The 25,115-nt window shown below is 37.3% G+C and overlaps 1 protein-coding gene across 5 annotated transcripts in view; it reads left to right on the plus strand.

Moving 5' to 3' along the window:
- Positions 1-25,115, plus strand: part of DPF3 (double PHD fingers 3) — a 243,983-nt gene that overhangs the window by 205,566 nt on the left and 13,302 nt on the right. For 2 of the 5 annotated variants that reach the window (XR_014490960.1, XR_014490963.1), the window contains exons 9-11: positions 2,284-3,561; positions 7,829-7,890; positions 9,481-11,737. The exons of 1 other annotated variant lie outside the window; for it this stretch is intronic. The gene's annotated coding sequence lies outside the window, so the exon portion shown is untranslated. Of the gene's footprint in view, positions 1-2,283; positions 3,562-7,828; positions 7,891-9,480; positions 11,738-25,115 lie in introns of those variants that run through there. 2 more of the 5 variants (XR_014490961.1, XR_014490962.1) reach the window with 2 other exon arrangements.

A 25,115-nucleotide genomic window follows, 5' to 3' on the forward strand; every position in this document is an offset into this window, starting at 1 on the left:
AGCATCATTTCAACTTGATCAATTTTGTAAAGCCCTACTTGGACAATTAATTTGTTCCCCTAGACCAGGGGTAGGCAACCTCAGCTCTTTTATGACTCATGGACTTCAACTCCCAGAATTCCTGGGAGTTGAAGTCCATGAGTCATAAAAGAGCCGAGGTTGCCTACCCCTGCCCTAGACCTTGAACAGGAGGCCTGTCCTTGAGTAGTGTGAGATTTCCCTCATCTGAAAGAACTATTGGTATACAAAAACAGGCTGGTTATCAGACATAGAAACCAAAGGATAAAAACTTGCAAATTTAAGACTTTGATAACCTACCAATCAATTTTATTCGTACACATATTTACAGAATGGTATTGTAGGATCTACAATTCCTCAATATGTGATACTCTTGCATAAAAACCTGGCAAAGAGACATCCTGGTTCTAAGTAAAGATCCATCTAATCTAGTACTCTACACAATAATAGTCAAACAGATGCAAATGGAAAGCACCAAACTAGAATGTTAGTGTAATAAATCCTTCAAATGTCAGTCTTATGACTAATATAATATAGACATAGTTTTGGTATCCATTGATACTATGATACTTTACTGTATAAACATAAGTAGTATTTACTGATATAGATGGCTTTCCCACAGTACCAACTGCTATCTAATAGGATAAAAAGGTATATATATGCAAAAGGCAAAAATTGCAGTGCATATAAAAAAAAGGCAGAAATTTGTGTTGCTGTAAAAAAAAACCTTGACTTTTTTGATTCCTTGTTATGGACATTCTTGACATGACATCATTCTGAGGATTTTGTGGTTGTTAGGCATAATAGAGTAACTATATGCTGGCAGCCAATGAAAGGGATATGGTACTATATTTGCTGCTGCCAGCATAAAAAGCAGTGGCAAATAATGTCAAAACTGAAGTGAGCCATTTTAGTTTCATGCTGGTCCTGAAAGTTTAAAAAAATGGGGGTTTTCCATGGCCAGTTGACTCCAATATTTAAAGGGCTCCTCCTTCTATTTCTTTATATCTATGGTATATCCATATATATGTGTGATACATGCATTCATCTCAGGAAAGTTCATGAAAGCTTGGATCTTTAAAATATCACAAGGGGTTTTAATTTGTTACACCAGGAAAGCATAGCTTCTCTTTGGATATTTTTCTCGACAATAACTAATAGTGACCATATTCATTGCTGCGAACTACCAGCCTGAGGCAGAATTTCCAATATGCTTTACTTTCCATGCTTATTTTTTATATAAAAATGTTTTTCTTATCTTCTTGTTCTCACATTTGTATACCATCTTCAGAATATGCCATAGAAGTCTGTTTTTATATATGGCTTTCTAATGATAGTTTAGTCATATAAACATATAAATATGTATATGTGAGTGCGTTTGTATCTGTGAATACACACACTCTTTTACCAACATTTATTTTCTTTCTATATAGTTATATTTTATGCTTATTAGAACTACTGATCAACAAGGAATGGGGAAAAGAAATATTTCATACTTTAAGGAATGGATCCTGTAACACAATGTTTCTGATATATATTACAAATTATTAACTGTATTAGAATTCTTCCCTCTCTCTCCCCCTTCCTGCTTTGAAATGTATACTTTTTACTTATATTCATAAGACATTTTTAAAAAGGCATTTATTGCAATATGTATTTATTGTTCCAAGTATTTTCTATTTTAATTTGCAAAGAAATCATACCCCTTAGGAGAACTGGTACAGAAAGAGAATCCAATGAGGTTATTTTAAAAAAATGGAAAACTTATGAAATGGGTTATTATGCTAAAATAGAGTGGTTGATACCAAAATGAAAGACAATCATTGTACCCTGCACTTTTAATGGATACATGATATAAACTTTGGGCTCAAGATAAAGTTACTTATATAATTACAAAAAAATATTTTCTGTGTGTTTCAAAAGAGAGGAAAACAGGGTTAACCCTTTTGCTGCCTTAGATAGGGGGCATCTGGAGTGGTATAAATATGATTTTTTAAATATATGTGTATATATATATATCTCTCAATTGTTGTTTATAATTTCCTTACTACTCATGTTTTGTTTTTATTGTTTTGCATTATCGTCCTGAATACATGTGTGTATGTGTATGTGTACATGTATACACAGACATATATACATATATATTTATGACTGAGATAACTCTTTTATCTGATATTTCTAATTATGATTAAAGTAATATTAATGAAATAAATCATGATGCCTGTTACTTAACCCATGTGCTGATATATTCATCATACATGTCAGCTCATTTGGGAAGAGAAAGCAGGAAGGAAGAAGCGGCTGCAGCATATCCCACGGAGGACTTGTTCGGTTCCACCTCGGAAAGCGACACCTCAACTTTTCATGGTTTTGATGAGGATGATTCAGAAGACCCTGTCTCAAACTGGAGCAGCAGCTCCCACTCTGCAAAGAAAAAGGGCAGTTGCTAAAATAACTATAGTATACAAACTCTGTGAATGACTTTCTGCCCTTTCTGCTACTTTTAACTCTTACTGTTGTTAACTGCGTTGTTTTTTTAGAGCCACCCATTTTCACTTTGGGGCGAATACACTGAAAGCACAACAAACTAATTTTTTTAAAAAGAAAACTTCTTTGAAATCTTTTTTTTGGACAAGTTTATTTTCAATATTTCCTTAACAGTCCAAATGTGAAATGTGGATATCCTTTTTTTAAAGTAAACAATTAAATAGAAGAGCGCTAATTTTCTCAGCTTTTAAGATATACATATATATATAGGTATAGATATAGATATAGATATTATACACAGGTACAACACAAAATCGGAAGGATTGGACACCAGCAGGTACCTATCTCAAATAGTGTTTTAAATATTTATTTCTATATTCTATATATTATTAGAAAGACTTTTGAGATTAAGGCAAAAAAACATGAAATCTATGCGGTAATCTGATTATTTTAAAAAAAAAGAGAGAAACAACGATAGTATGGATAGTTCAAGATGAAAGGAAATCCAAATATTTGCAAGTGTGAATTTTGCACTGCAAAAAGATTGCATTTATTGTAGCACACTGGATTTTTTCCCCCCTGTTCCCCTTTTGTACTACTGCTATTCTCACCTTTAAGAATATACCAAACACAAGGATGATTGACAAAATCACAAACACAAATTTCCGGCCATCTTCATTTGGACACATTTTTTTTTTGTCTTCATCTATCCAAGCTTGGCATCTTTTTACCAGAAACCGCTTTTTGGATCCGTTTTGTTTGTTCTGTCCTTCACCATTTTAGAAAAGACTTTCTGAGCACATCTGTAGAATACACCCATTAATTCTATGGATGAAATAAATAATGTGAACCTTGAAAGAAATGAAAAGAAAAAATATACCTCATGTTCCTTATTTTATTTTTTAAAAATAATATTAAAAACCCATTTAGTCTTATTTTTGATATTTTTCTTGAAATAAACCAAAGCAATACTCACTAATTTTCAAAGGGCAGCAGAGAATATCGAAACTGATTTGCTATTCCAGCAACATAAATTTGAACAGCAGGATTAAAAAGGTAAGTTGCAAACTAAGCATGTTTGTTTTTCATGAAATGCTTGTGCTTTGAATTTGTCACAAATAATCACTGTTGCTAGTGAAACTCAAAGTAGAGATACAAATAAGCCAACATATGAATGAGATATGAAATACCTCTTTATGATATAATCAAATTCAGGAAGTGTTTAATTAATATTAACATCCATTGTTTTTAAATAGGGAAATGATGCCCACCAATTTCAGAACAATCCAGGATATTGTTTAATTTTAATTATCTGGATTCCAAAACTGAAAATCAGTTTCTTGGTTTAGACAGAATGGTACCGTAGTTAATGTGAGATTTTCTAGTTCGCAAATTCTGTAAAGAGATTAATAAAGGACTATTTAGATAGGCAGAAGTGTTCTTCATAATATCTTAGTTTACTGAGTGATGTTCATCATATTTTACATTAATTAATGTTTCATACATATCTGTGGTTAAGATACAAATTTAAAATGAAAATACGATTTAGTTAAGTGAATTATGTCCTGTTTTCTATGTGTCTATATATACATTTATGTCTTTGTGTGTGTTGATAGGCAAGTAGATTTATCAGTAATTGTGCCATCTCATATTACATAACAAATACATTTGAAAAGCTGGGGAATCGGAACACTATTTAATTCAGCATCCTGTATCTTATTTATTTATTTAATTTATATGCCGCCCATCTCATTCTGCATAGCGTCTCTGGGTCTTAGATAAGTCAAACAGATGCATGCTGAAGGTCATAAGCAGAACATTAATTTAATAGTCCTCTTGTATTTAAACATGGTACTTCTATCAGTAGAAATAGCAATTCATATTTGTTAATATTGTGAATACGTAGTTCCTTTTAAACTCATCTAAATGATATAACTATGTGATGGTGCAGAATTCTGTTTATCACTTCTGAATTTCCTCACATTTAGATTCAGTGGCTTACTTTAAATTCTATTATTAGTAGAAAAACTTCTTGCTCAATACATTTTCTCTTCTTTTCTAATTTAAAAACATCTTAGCATTGTAATCTCTCTCCGCTCACTATATAGTTTATATTTACAACTAATCATATAATATAAATAAACCTTCTAAATATGCATCTATTTATACCTAAGTCAATGTACTTCTTTGTGCTTCCTCCCCCCACTTTTAATGATGGATATGTGGCCATTCTATAGCCAAAAGCTTTTTCAATAAAGATTCTGTGGGACGTACTCGATATAAAACATACTCACGATGCAAATAGAAGAAAATAAGTTTATTTAGACCTATAATTATAAAAAGCAGAACTGCCCAAATACATTTAAATGCACAAGATTTCTTAGTGCAACAGCCAAGCAACTAATAATTTGTTAGTCCAAAGAAAATATAGCCTTCTTGCTTTCAGAATTTTAGTCAGACAGACAAGACATTCTCAAGAGTTATTTGGCTACAGATAACAGTAGTTCCAGAAGAAAAGGCTAACAGCAATGGGAAATATAGACTGTTGTTTGGGGCACATACTCTTCAATAATGAAACAACTTCTATAATAAATTAGATTCCTTATTTCCTTGTTAATAACCGTATCTGTCTTTCCATGTAACCTAATTTTATTTAAAGTAAGTAATATGAATATATAATTGCATAATTATTATTCATCTTCAGAGCAAAACAAGGTGCTCTAGTCTCCTCTTGGCGTTGCCCCAATAGATTTTACCATCGGCTGAAAATAGTACTACTGGGAGTGAAGCCGCTGTAATTTAGAACCTTGGTCTTAAGTATTGGAAATGTGGGCTTGGCCTATCTAGGCACTACCCATTATTAGACATACTCTGTTTTAGTGCCATGCATCCCCACAATTACAGAGAAAGCAAAATACATTGTTGCAATGGCCTCTGAAATGATAGATAGCTCAGTAAATTTTAAGTAAAAGTAAATGTTTGTTCTCCTACCATCAGACTTTCAGAACAGTTGTCCAGGAAGATAGCAAAGTTACTGATATAATAATTTCTCCTTTCCCCATGTAATTTCTGTCTATACTTAGGGCCAGTACAAGGAAATGAGTGGTTGTTTGAAAACAATGAGTTTTCAAAGGGACACCTTTTATTATACCATGAACTCTAATAGCAGATGGATACTAATTTGAGCATCATGTTGCCTAATAAAGTTTACAAATTAGATTTGATAAAATTAGTATCTGAAATCATCTCAGATGTAATCCCAAACTCATGAAAATACTTAAATTCAGGATACACAGATAATAGCATATTGGTTTATGTCACCCTTAACCTCCTCTCCCCCAGCAGACACCCATAGGTATTGTTCATTATTAGTGGTTACTCAAATGTGCTATTTTTTCAACTTACTGTATGTTTCAGAGATGGAGCAAATCATCCCTGCTAATGCCTGAAGCAGATCAGATAGCTAATAAGCACAGCCTGTGCAAGGGACACCATCTGTGATAAATGCCTTCTGTGCCTGCTGTCAAATTATAATCTGGAAAATTATTTTTATCATTGTCGTGGTCAGAAACGAAAACAAAATTTGTTGTCCAAAATTTGAATTAGTCCTAAGTATAATTTGCTTTGTTACTATAACATCCACAGTCTGGCTGTTCTATTATACAGTAAACTGTATGATACACACTATTCTATTCTGTGACTAATGTTGTCATTGATCATGAAAATACCAAAATCAGGTTTAAAGTGAAAGCTTTCTTTATAAATAAAGATTTACTTGAAGGAAGACAGGATAAAAAGTTTTAGAGAATTCTATATAGCAGATTATGAATTGTATAGAAGGAAAGTAAAAATCCTATTTTTAACATTAGAATTTCAATATTACTTCCCCAATTTTAGGCTTAAAACAGTTTGTATAATTAAATATTCACGGGATTTTGCACAATATGATAATTTGTAATTGACATGCATTCCCCGAAAATGTAGTTGCTCTTCAGTAAATTTTCCAAATTCTAACGATTGAACAGATATATTTGAAAGAACTTTCTTATGGCCACAATTTCTTGCATCTGAATGGATTATAGCCAGGGGGAAAAGAGGGCATATTTGTACGATAACCCTACTGTATAGTTGTAAACCCCCCTACATAAGGTACAAAACAATTGTCAGCCTTCCCAATAGACCAGATCAGATGAGCTAATTTTATTTTACCATAGGGCTACATAAACAGAATTTTGCAAGTCTGATAGTACAAATCTCCTGGCCCTCTCTTTTATAGCCTGAGAAGTTAGGAAGGCTCCTTTCTGAGTTTTTTCTCTGTCCATTATGCTCCAGGCTTCCCCGGGCAGCATCTGTTGCCTGCTCCCAAGGTCATTCCCATATAACATTACAACAATGAAATTAATTTGCCCAGGTTCGCCTGGTGCACCAGTTGCGCCCCTATCTGGACCGAGATGCCCTACGTACGGTCACTCACACACTCGTTACCTCCCGTATAGATTACTGCAATGCTCTCTACATGGGGCTGCCCTTGAAGACCACCCGGAGGCTTCAGCTGGTGCAGAATGCGGCCGCGCGGGTAGTGATGGGAGCATCCCGATACTCCCATATTACACCCCTCCTGCGTGAGCTGCATTGGTTACCGGTTGTCCTCCGGGTGAGATTTAAGGTGCTGGTACTTACCTTTAAAGCCCTACATGGCTTAGGCCTGGGATATTTGCAGGACCATCTGCTGCTGGGAACGATCTCCCATCGCCCAGTACGCTCACACAGAGAGGGCCTTCTCAGGGTGTTGTCGGCTAGACAATGTCGGCTGGCGACCCCCAGGGGAGGGACTTCTCTGTGGGAGCACCAGCCCTATGGAACCAACTTCCCCTTGAGCTCTGGATGGCCCCAGATCTCCGGTCCTTTCGCCACAGCCTTAAAACACTTCTTTTCCATCAGGCTGACCTGGAATGATGACAGGGATTTTAAAATGTTTTTTAATTTTTAACTACAATTTTAATTTATTCTATTGGGGCTGTTAATTTAATTCTTTTTAACTTTTGTATCATTGTATTTTATTGTTGTTAGCCGCCCTGAGTCCTTCGGGAGATAGGGCGGCATATAAGTCCCAATAATAAAAATAAATAAATAAATAAATAAATAAATAAATAAATAAATAAATAAATAAATAATTAAATCTTCACTAAATTATTATGGTTTGTTCACTATGTTAAACAAGGGAATCTTCTTTTCAATCTATATCTATGGCCTTCAAAGAGTTGGCCCATGATTTTAAAGCTGCCACATATTGACAGATCTGAACAATGTGATCTGATTGCAGAACACCATTTTATCTTCATCAGAATCTGGATGATATGAGCACTTGGAGGATCTTTCCCCAAGGTAACAGTATGATGGTTCTGAATTCTTAAATAAAAGGAAATGTGCACTTAACAGAAAAAGGAAAAAAAATAATCAAACTGAATAGCACAACATCTCATAAGGTAGGGACAGAACGCACTGTTAACAGTGTTTATACTGTATATAAGAATATATAATAACTCAGTGACTAGTGAATGGTTTCATTGCCTATATATAGTCAATAGAGAATGACAACAGACCATTGAGAACTGACCATGTTTAAAAGGCATAACAAGCTAGCTGCCAGAGAGTGGAGAAAGAATGGAATGGTTAGATAAAGGAATAAAATGTATCTCTATTATATATTTTATTGATAGGCACCACTCATTTCTCACAATCACAGATTTCTTCTCACCATACATCTTTTTTAAAAAAAATCATTTTTAAAATCAGAGACTGAGTAAGAAAATGCACAAATCAAATGCATTCATAATAAGCAATATAGGGTTGTTTGGCCTGATTTTTTAGCAGCAATCTGAGTTAATTTGTAAAAATTCTGAATTTGATTCACGTATAATATAAACATTCATGTAATAAATCCTTCTGAAAATTTATCAAGTCCTAAAGAGGTTGGTGACTATGGTGGTACACTTTTGTAAGAGTTATCATTGTCGCTATTTTTAGCAGCTCAGAGGCTGAAGGATTGGTATGTCATCTAAATCCTGTAGGAGATGGTTTAGGTGAAGAATAAACTGAAACTTTTTCATTTACTTCCAGCATTAAAACAGGCAGCTATCATTCCCTTATATGGTCTACTATTCTTAGACTTGTCACATAATTCTACTTAGCTTTAAACTACTGTATCATGAATTTACAGTGTCAGTTCTTGTTGTAGTGAAGTCCTGGATTTCATCCATACTTCTAGAAGGGTGATGAGATGTTATATATAGTAGAGAGTACTTGTATCTTTTTAAAAGTTTGGCAGAAGCCAGAATTCCAGCAGATTTTCTTCACCCTGAGTGTTATTGTGACACCCTGAGTGTTATTGTATATCTGCACAACTAGTTTAGAGTAATAGGGGTACATTAAATAACATACGGGGGGGGGGGAATTCTGCAACCAAGTGCTGGACCAATGCATTGCCATGATTCTGCTCTTATTAATGTAGGTTCGTTGTATTTGCATTGAAAATATAAGATGTTTCAAGTGACATGGTCCCTGACTATTATTGCTTTACATGTGTGAAGTAAATGCAGTTACTAAATCATAGGTTTTTAATCACATACCATAAAAGGGAGCCACTTGACTGGAAGAACAGTGATCAGAAGTGAAAAACATAGGGAAAAGATGGTTGAGTTTTTTAAAAAAATATGTTTCGTCTGGAAGCTAGTCCTACTCAGTAATGACAGACTTATATTGTGAATATACCTTTATCTTGATTACTTCAGAGCTGTGAGGTTATGCAGTGACACAAAGCAGGTTCCAAAGAAAGACTTAAGTGTGTTTTAGCTCATCCAAACCTGGAGATGGGATTTCTTGTTATACCAGTTATTGCTATTTTTTAAAAAAGAAAATCTGCTTGCTGTTTGAAATATCTTTGAGTTTTTTTCTTTCTTTGTTTTTCTTCTGCAGATAACACCCCTGTGCTTACTTGGAATCTGAATCCTTCATGGAATCTATGGAAGAAATCAATCAACTAAGAGTGTTCAAAATGCTCTGACCTTTCTCACATTGCCCGATCCTGTCTCACCTGTGTCTTGTTCCCACAAGGGAGTTTGGACTATGGAATGCCTGCTGGCACTTGCTCAGAGAAGTTTTGGGGGTTCCCTAAGCTTGTGCAATACAAAAAAAACATACATTTTTTTTAAAAAGAAAAATATCTTTAAAGTGTTGTGCGAGTTTGTGCGTGTGTGTATGCGTGTATATCCAGGTCAAACTGGAACTGTCCAGCAGCAGAAATGACTGAAAACAACAAACTGATGGAAAAAAAACTTGACATAAACTAGAACAAGTTATTTTATTTATTTCAATATTTAAGAGAGAAAAGTAGTGCTGACATTGCACAGTATTTTTGTTTAAAATGGATTTTACTTCAGCATTTAAAGGCTTTTTTGTGAAGGTGGGACTTTTGCAAAGCGCTTAATGCAAGCTAAAGGCTGTTTACTTGCAGGATAATTTTTTAAAGTTATGAAAAGAAAGATAAACATTGCTCTCTCTTAAACTTTAAATATGCCATTCATAGACCATGCTTGGGTTTTCATTTTTCAAAGTGGATGTGGTAAGTTTAAATTATTCTGGATTATTTGGAATGTCTACTAATGTTTCCTACTTAGCTATACTAAATTAGACAAAAACCCTTCTCTAAACAAAATATTTTGAAAATCAAATGCTGAATTCTGGACAGATGTTTAAACCATAGAATAACAAAAATGTAGACATTAGCAACAATGCTACTGAAGCTAGGTGTTTTTAAGGAAAAGAAATGCTGTTTTCTGTAACATTTTCACCTCATGCTAACAAAACGTGAATAACTTAATATTTAATTACTGGAATAGTATATTTGGAGAAAAGCCTATACCTCTAATAGTATTATGTGAAACATTTGAAAGAACATTTGGGGTCATTTAGAATATTAATTTTCTTTTTCTAGAAATTATAAAATGGGATGTAGTCACAGACCATAGCTGTTCTCTGCTAAAGTTTTTTTTAGGACCAAGGTATGATCCATGGACAATTGGTGCTTATAAAGTTATGTGTCAGAGAGACATCCTGTTAGGATTATTCTAATCATTTAGCTTGGAGGTGCATGTAAATAATGGAGCAATAAATGATCCTGGAAGAAGTTCCCTTCTAAATTATGCCAGATGATGTAAAAATCCATTGTGTGTGTGTGGACCAGCAATATCTTGGAATTGTATGATGCAAAGCAATTGTATGTGTGCTTGCCTGGAAGCAGGTTTTGCAGAGTTTCAGTGGGATTTATTCCCTAATAGGCATGCATAGAAATGTTTAATCTGGTGTGTAGTTAAATACAGTAATCCTTGGATAAAATCTATTTGCCATAAAATACAGGTAAAAAAACATTATGTGCATTTCTAAAACCTCAGTCACCACTGTATGCATGCACAATTCCTTATATATTTATACATATGCATCAAATCCTATTAGCCAACTAACAGACATTCAGGTCTAACAGACCCTCATTCCTCACATTAGACCATTAAATTGAACACATAATGTCATATATTCTTTTAAGGTATAAATGTGACATCTATTCTCTGAAATTCTGGGAGCAATCGTCAGTTTGCTGCTGCACCATCACTCTATAATTCTTTTAGCCTTTTTCAGGAGTTTATGAATATGAATCCACAATTAAGTAAATTAAAGTTGCATGGCAGTGGTGCTATAAATTTTGCACATCCTGTTGTCTCTCAGGGGGCTGGATATTAGGGCAATGCAGAATCTAGCCCAGAAGAAGCACTATATACTAATAAATAAGCATATGCATTCTAGCCATGGAATCCAATATGAGAAGTTAATGTCCCAGGATATTGCACACTAAAAATAATGAAATCCCTGTTAGGATCAATAGGAGAGGGAAAAGACTCCTAAAATTACATCAATTACAACCCATAAATTACAATTATGCCACCATTTTATATAAATATTCCATTAAATAAAAAGATTGCATCCATATTGAAGAGCTTTTGTGTTCACATACAATTGATTCCCAAGACATATCCTGTACACTTTTATGTAAATATTTATTTGTCCATCTTTTTTAAAAGAAAAACTTGTGAAATTGCAATTGCTGTATATAATTTTTGAAGGTCCTCATTGTTTACAATGCTGTCCTCCAGTCTGCAAATAAAACTTCCTTCTCTAATTATTTTTGTTTTTTTTCCAATTAATAAATTATTACTTGGTTGCTTAAATGCTTTTTATCAAAGTATTGTTTAAATTTTCCCTATTGCTTTCATTTTAGAGCAAAAGAGAACAGGATATACAAAAACAGCTGATTAACAGCACTCTTCTGTTCATGTAACCCATTCCTTTGCCCATTGAGCAGCAAATTGGTCTTATTGGTCTAAATAATCTCTTTCAACTTGTATGATTCCACTGCCTAATCTATCAATCATTTTCTCCGGGAGTTATACTTGTCATTGACTGGGTCTGATTGAGTTGGAGTCCAACATCAACAGGAGAATTAACAAGTTTCACATGCCTGGTCTTGCATAACCCAAAGCCTTCCCCAGCTCTGCTACTTCCAGTTCTAGGAATGTCATGTTATCTGAACTTTTGAAAGTTGCAATCCTAATATTACTGAACCCAACTTTCAGGGAGACTGAAATGGTTTCTACAAACTGTAGGGTAAGGAAAGAAGACTTAAGGACTTTTTGAATTGGCTTTTTTATGTTGAAGAAAAATAGCTGTCTGGAGCCCTGACCTGGATTAAACCCTGATATAATCCAGAAGACACAATTATTTTTTTTTTACAGAAAAACTACAAATGCAGGCATCACAAGCTAAGGAGTCATTTGGCCATATGGAAATTAGCCATAGAAGCAAAAATTAGTAATGTGTAGTTTAAGTCTCATTTATCTATAGAATTTATATAGACTTGACACTATACAGGATAAGTATAATAATTTAAGTGTATCCAGAGAAATATAAAATTTGGAGCACATTGGGGAAATCTGCAGAAAAGATCATGTGTGCATGCTTGTTTTGATCAAGATTTTAAGCAGCATGGTTACAAATATGTCTATAATATCTTAAGCAAGATTAGTCTACACAAGCTAGAAATTAACTCCTGGTGCATGCAAAATACTGCCTTCTGAAGGAAGCATGTTTAAGATAAAAAAGCCAGAGATATTCATTCACTGCTATACTATGGAGCCCCATTGCTTGGGTAAATTCCCTTTCTGTTCCTCAAGAGCAGACATGTCAAACACAAGGCCCGGGGACCAGATCCGGCCCCCGAAGTGGTTTCATGTGGCCTGCGAAGCCATCCTGGAAACAGTGAGGGAACGACCCCCACTGCCTTGGCCCTGGCCCAGAGACCCTCCTTCTGCTAGAGACCCTCAGATCTGTCCCACTCCTGCCCCCCATAGGCACCCTTGATGCGAACGCTGTAGAGCTGGCCATGCCCACCCAGTAGGCCATACGCACTCTAGCCACGCCCACCCAGTAGGCCACGCCCACCCTGGCCACACCCACCCGCCCCCCTGAGGGCAACCGCAATGCTGATGCGGCCCTCAATGAAATTGAGTTTGACATCCCTGCTCAAGAGGGTAATGCTTTCTGTGTTGAAAGCTGAAACCAAATAAACCATAAGAGGAGCCCTGATAGTGCAGTGGTTAGAAGCCAGTACTGCAGGCTAACTCTGCCCACAGCCAGGACTTTGATCCTGACCGGCTCAAGGTTGGCTTAGCCTTCCATCCTTCCATAGTAAAATGAGGATTCAGATTATTGGAGACCATATGCTGACATTTGTAAACTGCTCAGACAGTGCTGTAAAGCACTATGAAGCAGTATATAAGTCTAAGTGCTATTGCTATGAATGCAATATAGCCTGTTCTGTCAGACTAGTCATTATGGTTTGTAAACTCTACTTTATGGCAGTTCTTCCTAATTTGGATGCTTTCCTGATGTTTGGATACAAATTCTGAGAATTCTTCTGCTAGATGTGGAAATTTGGGTCTATTTTCAGATTGTATGGTTTATGGCCTAGCATTGTAACTCAACAATGGTGTAGCTTATTCAGCCAACCATGCTTAAGTCTGACTGAACTGATTGACTCAGGATCCAACACTACATTCCATTGTGTATTATAGAAAGACTGCAATACAAGTTTAGATTTCTCAGACTATAATTTCTCAATTCTGAAAGCTGTTCACATATTTTACTTCAAATATACCAGCATAATATATTTTGGAAAAGTTGGAAAGGAGGGTATAACAAAAATGATGTATGATATGCAACAAGATAAAGGTGTTTCATAGAGCGGTCATTAAGTGTTTAGATAATCTTTTAGTTTCAAAAAGTTACTGGGGTAGGTACAGGTGAGACCGTCATTACAAAGCAGTGTTTCTCAATCTCAGCAATTTTAAGATCTGTGGTCTTCAATTCCCAGAATTCCGAGAGTCAAAGTCCATACATCTTAAAATTGCTGAGGTTGATAAACACTGTCATAAAGGATACATTTGAATTTTTTTCCATTTCCCAGTAAGAGATGGTACTGTAGTATAGAGGCATAGATTCATTTATTTTAAGTATGAATTTACACTCTTTTATATGCTAAGCAGTATCACAAGTCATGCAATCACAATACTATTTGTGTTAAGAGAAACAAGGTCAAAAAAGGGCATTATATTAGAACTTGTGTGTTTATGGGAAATGTTAAGGTGGTGGTTGTTCTTTTAATCCAGTCAGACATTCTGCATTTTTGCATCCATACCCTTGTCTGTTTTGTTTTTTTTTTTGCTTGGTTGCACATTTTCAAAAGGTTAGTGAGCTTGTCAGTTAACTGAATGCTTTGTGGCACGTGAACCTGTCTGGGTGGAAAGCCTGTGGCAAACCAATCATAAATTTCTGAGCCCTACAGAAATTTTATTCTAGGATAAACTTGGTTGAAGATGTCATGAAAACAAAAATGGGTGCAGATACAGTATCTATAACTTTTGGGTTATAGCTAGTCGTTCTGCGTAGTCATTTTATTTTCAGTTTCAAGTCTGTTCTATTAATTAAGTCTGTTCTAAAAATTAATTCTATTAATTTTTTGCTTGAGAAGTAAACACTGAAATGCCCATGTGTAGAGATATAATATCTAATGACAGCTTTTACCTTTTTAGACAAAATCTTTTCATTTTCCATTGCTGATATTATAAAGTTGAAGAAATTATTTTATTTTTAAGAACACTTCACACTATTACTTTAGATTCCAGCTGTTCAGATAAATATTCCTACCATTAATTCCCCTGTATTGCAAATTGGTAGAATATGCAAAGACAGATTTCCTTCCTGTTAGCTACTTTTGGCAATGGGTCTTTATAACCCATAGTGTTTGTTTTTAATGGTGTGCTTCTCTGGAGGTTGCAGTGACCTATTTTGCTCCCAAATTGTGTCAGGCTGATGCATGAATACAATTCTTTCTTAGAGGTCTTCATGAACAAAGAGCAAGAAGCTTGCCTGGCAGCTACCATAGTAGTTTCAGGGCCAAAAAGGTGAAGAAGAGCATTTAGCTATTTATCCTAATGAGGAGACTGTAAGCAGCCCCCTGGTAGTTTTTAGGTCAAGACTTTTGTCCATAATACTGTGTGCCTCAATCTAGGGTGGGTGGGTCAGAGTTTATCCTTTTTAGTGGAAAGCTCAGAAGCCCTCATTTATATTGATAAAGGTATTTCCTTGTCAGGAGCTCAAATGTTGGAAGGTGGAGGAAGTGATGCCTTAGTGCTTAAGCTGAACAGGCAGTGAATCTGTGTGCTGTCTGATGATACACCCTAGGTTATGAAAGGTTCTATTGGGACATGGTATGCAAGGTTTTTTAAAAATATATTTTTAATTGTACATTCACCTTTTTTTCCTCTTCATTGATTTGTTTACCTCTTTTATGTTCTGTCCTAGTAACTGGCAGAAAACCCCAAGATTTTTATTCTGGGAATTTTCCTGGTTCTGTACTGCCCACCCAACACATGTCAGATAGACAAACAGGGCTTAACTAGTTTTTCTGCTTCACTATTCTGTCACACAGACCTTGTTTTACAGAAGGATTCCTCCTTGGAACATAATTCTTTCATTTGGTGTCCTTAGAGATACTTAATATTTACTGATGAGAACAAATACGTTTGAAATGGCTATATCAGTCTCCCTTTAATTCTTTGTTAGCAATCCAAAAAATTTACATATATATATATATATATTCTATATATATTCTATATATATATACATACACACACACACAAACATTATATATATATATACATACATACATTGTTCATTGTTGTTGTTGTTGTTGTTAGCTGCGAAGTCGTGTCTGACTCATCGCGACCCTATGGACAACGTTCCTCCAGGCCTTCCTGTCTTCCACCATCTTCTGGGGTCCATTTAAGCTCACGCCTACTGCTTCAGTGACTCCATCCAGCTACCTCATTCTCTGTCGTCCCCTTCTTCTATTGCCCTCGATCTTTCCCAGCATTAGGCTCTTCTCCAGTGAGTCCTTCCTTCTCATTAGGTGGCCAAAGTATTTGAGTTTTAGCTTCAGGATCTGGCCTTCTAAAGAGCAGTTAGGATTGATCTCCTCTAGGACTGACCGGTTTGATCGCCTTGCAGTCCAAGGGACTCGCAGGAGTCTTCTCCAGCACCACAGTTCAAAGGCCTCAATTCTTTGGCGCTCAGCCTTTCTTATGGTCCAACTTTCACTGATATACATTGCAACTGGGAAGACCATAGCCTTGACTATACGCACTTTTGTTGACAGGGTGATGTCTCTGCTTTTTAGTGTGCTGTCTAGATTTGCCATGGCTTTCCTTCCCAGGAGCAAGCGTCTTTTAATTTCTTGGCTACAGTCCCCATCTGCAGTGATCTTGGAGCCCAGGAAAACAAAATCTATCACTACCTCCATTTCTTCCCCATCTATTTGCCAGGAATTGAGAGGGCCAGATGCCATGATCTTGGTTTTCTTTTTTTTTATTTAAAAAGTTTTACAATACATTTTAACTTTAATCCCCCCTCCCCCACCCCTATCCAACCCTCCCTATCCCTCCCCCCCACTCCCTCCCCCCCCCGACTTCCCAGAGCTAAATACAGGGCATAAAATCACAAAACAAACATAGACACCCTTATGTTATCAACAATAAACTATAAATTCTATCTCTCTCTAGCTCATATAAAATGAATACAAACAATATTAACATTACAAATAAAGTAGAGAAAAAAAAAGAGGAAAACAGAAAAAAAAGCTTTGCTCAAAATAAATTTTCTTAATCCCAGTCCTTATTCATATTAATTTCAAAAAAAAAGAAAAAGAAAAAAGAAAAAAAAACAAAAAAAACCTTTCACCTGCTATTTACATTCTCCCACCTTTCTCTAATTTCCAAACAATTTCTCAGTTACACGCCAAAAGCGCCTATCTCTGTTAGTCTTAATAATCTCCAACCAAACTAAACTACGATCAAAAATAGTTCTTGCATGTATCACACCAAATGTCTCACAGTTCCAAATCATCCTTAAATTTAAATAAAAGTTCAAATACAAAGAATATATATAAAAAAAGATTTAGGCAATCTCTAAGACAACTTGTTATTAATTAGGAGCTTACATACCCATTCTTAGTTCAACACATACTTTAAATCCATTACCCTAATATACTTTTCTAGCAAGCAATCTTAAATTGTGTAAAATATTAACAAAAAGAAAAAAAAACCTTCTTTCTCCTCTATAATAATTTTACTCCATTGACATTCTAATCTAAAAATTAATCAGCAATCTTAACGCCCCAAAACTTTTGGAGCACCTCTGTCATGACCCCCAAAACTTCTTTAGACCGCTCCTCTCTCACATCTTCACTGTAAGCACGCTTTGGAGATTCCATAACTTTCTGCTGATTTTGCTCTTGCTCTCGTCTCACTCTTCTTAGGGTGGCACGCGTCCTCTTCTGGCCTCCTGCAGCAACCGATGAAACTGTGACTTGATCCCCTCCAACACCATTGTCCTCTGTCTATCTGTAACATCTTGAGGCTTTCCCCCACCGTATCCTTTTGCAGCTTCCAAAAATGATAGGGGGGTTGCTTTTAACACATTACTATAAAAATCACGTGCCTGAGCCACAGTAACCAAACGATGTCTTTTACCTTCATACGTCGCCACCAATCCAACTGGAATCTCCCATCTAAACTTAATATCACGTTTCTTAAGTTCCTGTACCAAAAATGCAAAATCTTTCCTTCTCCTTAGGATCTTCGGAGGGATCTCTTTTAAAACCAAAACTTCTTGCTCAGCCACTACCAAATTAGTATCATAAGCAGCTTGAATAACTTCATCTCTCGTTACTCTCTTTGTAAAATAGACCACCACATCTCTGGGTAACTTCTTCTGTCTTGCAATCCATGAATTTACACGAAAAACTTTGTCCATATTTCCCTTAATTTCAGATGCTGACTGGCCCAGTACCCCTTCCAGAGCCTCAGAAATCAGCTGCTTTAAATCTTCTTTACCATTCTCCTTTAAACCCCTAATTCTAATAGCATACTGCATCTGATTATACTGAACAAGGCTCAATTCTTCGTCCATTTTATCCCTTATATTTTCATTTTCTAATACCTTTGCTTCTAATATAGAGTTCTTTTGACTGAGATCCTCCACTTTTATTTCCAGCTGTAGCACACATTCAGCTACGGATTCAACCTTAGACAAAATGTCCCGCCTCATTGCTCTCAGCTTCTCTTCTATCTTCTTCTCCAATTTCTCCATTTTCTCCTCCATTTTCTCCTCCAGCTTTTTCAACTTTTCATCCATCATATCAGACATCGATTGTACATGCTTTCCAAGAGCGTCTTGTAAATCCTTAAGTGTCAATGCCGGGGGAGATGCAGGAGGAAACAAAGCTTGCAATGAGGTCTCTTGCACCAGGGAAGACCCCACATTCTGAAGAGCTTTAGAAGTTTTAGCCGCCATCTTCCCCCACTTTCACTTATTACTCACTTTCACTTTGAAGCTATAAAATCCATTGAGCTAGAGAGTAAAAATAAAGAGTCCACTTCACCTTGACCTCCTGTACCGCTCTGCCTGCTTCTTGATAATCAAAAGTATTTCCATTTGGCAGGGGTGGTTGCTAACGCCTGGCTCTGCTCCAATAATCCCAGAGCAGAGGCGCTGCGCAGCTCGGAGCAACCCAGGCTTCGGGGGGGCTCATCCTTCAGCCGCCCAAGCTCTCAGCTCAGGCGGCCCCAGAGAGCTGAACCCCTACCTGGGGCCTCACCCCCTCCTCTTCTCCCGAGGAGGGGGCTTCAAATCCATCTAAACAGCTGATCGGCGCTGTTTATGATGGAAAAACACAGCTGCGGAGCGGGCAGCCCGAAAACGGCTGTCTTCGGCGTCGCGTTGCCACCGGAAGCCGATCTTGGTTTTCTTAATGTTAAGTTTCAACCCAAGTTTTGCACTCTCCTTCTTCACCCACAACAAGAGGCTCTTTAGTTCTTCTTCACTTTCTGCCATTAGAGTGGTATCATCTGCATATCTTAGGTTGTTGATATTTCTTCCAGCAATCTTAATTCCAACTTTTGATTCATCTAGCCCTGCCTTTCTCATGATGTGCTCTGCATATAAGTTAAATAGGCAGGGCGACAGTATACAGCCTTGCCGGACTCCTTTCCCAATTTTGAACCAATCAGTGGTTCCATGTCCAGTTCTCACTGTTGCTTCTTGACCCGCATATAGGTTTCTCAAGAGACAAATAAGATGGTCTGGTACTCCCATCTCTTTAAGAACTTGCCACAGTTTGTTATGATCCACACAATCAAAGGCTTTAGCATAGTCAATGAAGCAGAAGTAGATGTTTTTCTGGAACTCCCTAGCTTTCTCCATGATCCAGCGTATGTTGGCAATTTGATCTCTAGTTCCTCTGCCTCTTCGAAATCCTGCCTGTACTTCTGGTAGTTCTCGATCCACATACTGCTGAAGTCTAGCTTGTAGGATTTTAAGCATGACTTTACTAGCATGAGAAATGAGTGCAATGGTGCGATAGTTTGAACATTCTTTGGCACTGCCTTTCTTTGGAATTGGAATGTAAACTGATATTTTCCAATCCTGTGGCCACTGTTGAGTTTTCCAAATTTGCTGGCAAATTGAGTGTAGCACTTTTACTGCACTGTCTTTTAAGATTTTGAATAGCTCAGCTGGAATACTGTCACCTCCACTAGCTTTGTTGTTGCTCAGCTTTTCTAAGGCCCACTTCACTTCACATTCTAGGATGTCTGGCTCGAGGTCAGTGACCACCTCATTGTGATTATCTGGGACGTTAAGCTCATTCTTGTATAGTTCTTCTGTGTAATTTTGCCACCTCTTCTTAATCTCTTCTGCCTCTGTTAGGTCCCTGCCGTTTTGGTCCTTTATCATGCCCATTTTTGCATGGAATGTTCCCTTCATCTCTCCAATTTTCTTGAAAAGATCTCTGGTCCTCCCTATTCTATTGTTTTCTTCTATTTCTTTGCACTGTTCATTTAAGAAGGCATTCTTATCTCTTCTAGCTATTCTCTGGAATTCTGCATTCAATTGGGCATATCTATGTTTTTCTCCTTTGCCTTTCGCTTTCCTCCTTTCCTCAGCTATTTGCAAAGCTTCCTCAGACAGCCATTTTGCTTTCTTGCATTTCTTTTTCTTTGGGATGGTTTTGGTTGCTACCTGTTGTACAATGTCGCGAACCTCTGTCCATAGTTCTTCAGGCACTCTGTCTATCAGATCTAATTCCTTAAATCTATTTGTCACCTCTACTGTATATTGAACAGGGATATGATTTAATTCATACCTGAGTGGCCTAGTGCTTTTCCCTACTTTCTTCAGTTTAAGCCTAAACTTTGCAAGGAGAAGCTCATGGTCTGAGCCACAGTCAGCTCCTGGTCTTGTTTTTACTGAGCTTCTCCATCTTTGGCTGCAGAGCATATAGTCAATCCGATTTCTGTGTTGACCGTCTGGTGATGTCCATGTGTAGAGCCGTCTCTTGGGTTGTTGGAAAAGAGTGTTTGCTATGACCATCGTATTCTCTTGACAGAATTCTATCAGCCTGTGCCCTGCTTCATTTTGCACTCCAAGGCCAAACTTGCCTGTTATTCCAGTTATCTTTTGGCTTCCTACTTTAGCATTCCAATCCCCCATGATGATAAGGACATCATTTTTTGGTGTTACTTCTATAAGGTGCTGTAGGGCTTCATAGAACCGGTCAATTTCATCCTCTTCAGCACTGGTGGTTGGGGCATAGACTTGGACTACTGTGATATTGAATGGTTTCCCTTGGATTCGAACTGAGATCATTCTGTCATTTTGAGGATTGTATCCCAGTATTGATTTTCCTACTCTTTTATTGACTATGAAGGCTACTCCATTTCTTCTGAGGGATTCTTGCCCACAGTAGTATACCTGATGGTCATCTGAATTAAATTCACCCATTCCTGTCCATTTTAGTTTGCTGATACCTAAGATGTCAATGTTCAGTCTTGTCATCTCTTGTTTGACCACGTCCAGCTTTCCTTGATTCATGGATCTTACATTCCAGGTTCCTATGGAGAAAAAATCTTTACAGCATCGGACTTTCCTTTCACCACCAGACACATCCACAGCTGAGCGTCCTTTCGGCTTTGGCCCAGTCGCTTCATTCTTTCTGGCGCTACTAGTACTAGCCCTCTGCTCTTCCCCAGTAGCATATTGGACGCCTTCTGACCTGAGGGGCTCATCTTCCAGCATCATATCGTTTTGCCTTTTGGTACTGTCCATAGGGTTTTCATGGCAAAGATACTGGAGTGGGTTGCCATTTCCTTCTCCAGTGGATCACGTTTTGTCAGAACTCTCAGCTATGACCTGTCCATCTTGGGTGGCCCTGCACGGCATAGCTCATAGCTTCATTGAATTACACAAGCCCCTTCGCCACGACAAGGCAGTAATCCATACATACATACATACATACATACATACACACATATATACACATACATACATACACACAAATATACACATACATACATACACACACACACACAAACACACAAACACACACACACACACACACATACACACACACACACACACACACACACACACACATATATATATATATATATATATATATATATATATATATATATATATATATATATATATATATATATATATATTGCTCCAAAAAATAAAGGGAACACTTAAAGAACACAATGTACTGTATTTAATAGTAGGATGTCTTTATCTTGTGTTTCCTTTAATTTTTGGAGCAATATATATATAAAGTCTTATATAAACCATGTACCAAACTTTACCATTTGCCATAAAATCATTTCACTGCCATAAAAGATTGAGAAGGAGATAAAGATTAGCAGTTTCTCCCTCAAAAAGAAAATGTTTCTATGCAACCCAGAAAAAAAAGATGCATCACATAATCTTGCTGCCTGTGCAAGATTAAAAAACAAACAAACAAACAAAAGAAATCCCTATGAGCCACCAGGTGACTGACCAATCCCAACCGTTTCCAGGGAAAAAAGCTTTTATTTTATGGAGTATGTAATTCAGAACTTGACCTAGATTCAGTTCCACTTGCACTATTGGGACTAACAACAGAGAGTGCCGCATGCATACTGGATCTGGAATCGGAACTGCTTATGTGGCATCCTTTTCACAAAGGATGACCCAGAATTAGCTCACTGGGTGGTGATACAAATCTGGGACCCATATTGAAACCTTCAAGCTTTCTGCCATAGGGTTGTTTGGGTCGAGAAAGGTGTATTCCAAATAGCTGATCTTTTGAGAGAGACTGCTGCTGTGGCAAGCTATGAGACCTCCTCTCTTTGCTCTAGTGTACATTTCTGGTGTGATGTGCTCTGCCTTTCCACACTAAATCTTTTTGTCCCTGGATCTTTCCTTCATGGTCATTAACATCTCCCTGAGCTTGGCCTATTTGAAAACTAAGCAGGAGCAGCATTAAAAGGTATGTGAATAGGAAACCTAGGCTAGACTGGGAAGACTAAGCAAAACATCCTGGAAGAAGACGAAAACAAATGAGATCCATACTCTTGTCAAGATGAGTGTATGGATGTGTCTACAGAGCCACCAGAAGTTTAGCTTGACTTAAAGGAGGCTTGACTTTGCTGGACTAGAAATGAAATATACCTGTAACACCAGGACGTCAGCAGAATACCCATTCATTCCTCCATTTTATGATATTGTATAGTATTTATAGCTCTGTAAATTGTATTCAATTATTCAGGCCAATACATAATTCTCAAAAGACCAACTAGAGCACGGGTGTCAAACTCACTGCGTGACATGTTGAGACATATCTCAACTTTTTTTTGCATTGCCAGAGCTGGGGTGGGCACAGCCTTCGCATAATGCAACTGGCCCGCGGACTGGCAGTTTGACACCCCTGAAGTAGAGTTAAACTGGCAAATACAAACTAATACCATCTAATAGTACCTTATACCTCTAAAAACCTCTAAAAGCTAAAGCAATTAGTTTTTGTGAGATCCCTTCAGATACCAAATGACATGCCATCTTGATATGTAATCAGATTATATTGATGTTCAGAGTAGTGAAGTAGGTAGAACTGTGGTGATGTTGTAGAAAAAATCTGTAATGTAGGGTGAAGTCTGTAGTGAGGTAAGTATTTGATTTCTAAGTTTTGTGCTAGAATGGTACATAACTAGATACATATGAAACAACTTACTTTCTTATTTAATATAAATGGATTAGCTTAAACTTAGATGCTAACAAGCCTTTGAAAAGTCTGTTTTTTTTCCCTTCAGATATGTAATATCCTTTCCCCTCTTCATAGTGAGCCAACAGATGGGATTTAAATGCTACACCATGGGATAGGTATTTTACAAAGACTGGTTGTGAGCAGTCCTCACAGGATCAAGTTGGTGGTGAGTGCTGGCAGGAACAGGTCCAAAACTGCCTATTGATCTTCCTAATATAACCAGGAGCTTCTAGTATTGCAATAGCTCTGCTTTTTCTCTGTTGCTGTGATAATGCTGAGTTCCTGGCTGCTGATGTAGGCCTCTTATAAGTAGCATTTTGCACATAGGATGCTCAAATCAGCAGGAATTGGATTTAAGGAAAGAGCTTTGCTCAATTCTTCCTTTAGCTCTGTCCTGAAAATCTTTGGGACGCATTCTGGACTTGGAATTGTTTTAGCAGAGCTTCAGTCCAAGGGAGGGGTTGATGGAAATGACCTCCCTCTTTCTGCAATGGAGATTCTCCATTGGATTAAAGAGCACCTTTTAATTGCAGGTGACAATTGAATATCCAAGCTAATGTCTTCTGTTCATATGTGGTGGATTATATCAATAATGCAACATGATAGTCTAAATTTCCATAATCCTCCTAAGGACTAATCTTTCAGACACAGCAGTAGTATCAGATAAAGCTGGAATTTTTTAAAAAAGGAAAACTGCAAAGAAATGAATGGAAAAACAGTGAGCTCCTCATAAACTTATAATTTGGTTATATTAAAAAAATGTTTCCAGGATGGTACATCTAATGATCTGTGAGTTAGTTATGCCAGTCACTTACACATTGAATAAGAATTTAATTTTTAGCCAGAATGTTTTTTATCAAATAGAAAGCTTCATTAATTAATGGGAACTATTATAGGTTAACCCACTGCTTGAAAATATTTTTAAGGAGATTAAATACCTTAGCAATTGCCATTTTGTATTTCATAATCCTAAAAACGGGAGCTGTACTATCAAGAGCCAAAAAATCAAATTTATGTAACTGGTTAGTCTAAGGCAGGGCTTTTCAACTAGTGGTACGGGTACCACCTGTGGTACATTGGCACCTGGCAGGTGGTACGTGACCATCCTAGAAAAGTGGGAGCGGGGGAGGGGAATGAGCTGAAGCGGTGGCATCACCGCACAAGCCTGAGCGACAGATGGCTGGAGCTGCAGGGCTGTCAGGGCTCAGCGGAAGCGCCAGCATCAGCACCAGGCTCCAGCTGGAGCTCGGCACTGATCCTGGCACTTCTGAGCCCAGAAAAAGCGCCAATCAGCTGGAATGTTGCAGCATCTCCAGGGTCTTGTGATTTACATTCAGATGCTTGGCAACTGATTCATATTTAAGATGGCCACAGTGTCCCAGGGTCATGTGAAGTGACCAAAACCTCCTGCAACCACCCAGCAGATGGGGGGAATAAAACCAAACACCCCCCACCCCACCCCACCCCCGCTGCCAATCCTCAACAGAAATGCTCACAACAATGAAAACCTCGGACAGGGGGAAGAGCACCGCCAGGCAGGCAGGTGTCTTGCTCGGCTGTGGCTTGAGGGGCACTTTTTTCAGTGCCATTGTAACTTTGAACAGTCACTAAGCGAACTGTTGTAAGTCAAGGACTACCTGTACTTCATCACTTTTTTCCTTTTTTGGTCATCAAGGTTTTGACACCTTGCTAGGCGACTGGTGGTACTCGGATGTTGCCATATCCTAAAAGTGGTACAAGGGTGAAAAGGTTGAAAAGCCCTGGTCTAAGGCATCAATGTAGCAAGAGCAAGTCGATGTCAAAACAAAAC

This window comes from Vipera ursinii, assembly GCF_947247035.1.
Source record: "Vipera ursinii genome assembly, chromosome: 1".
Taxonomy (NCBI): domain Eukaryota; kingdom Metazoa; phylum Chordata; class Lepidosauria; order Squamata; family Viperidae; genus Vipera; species Vipera ursinii.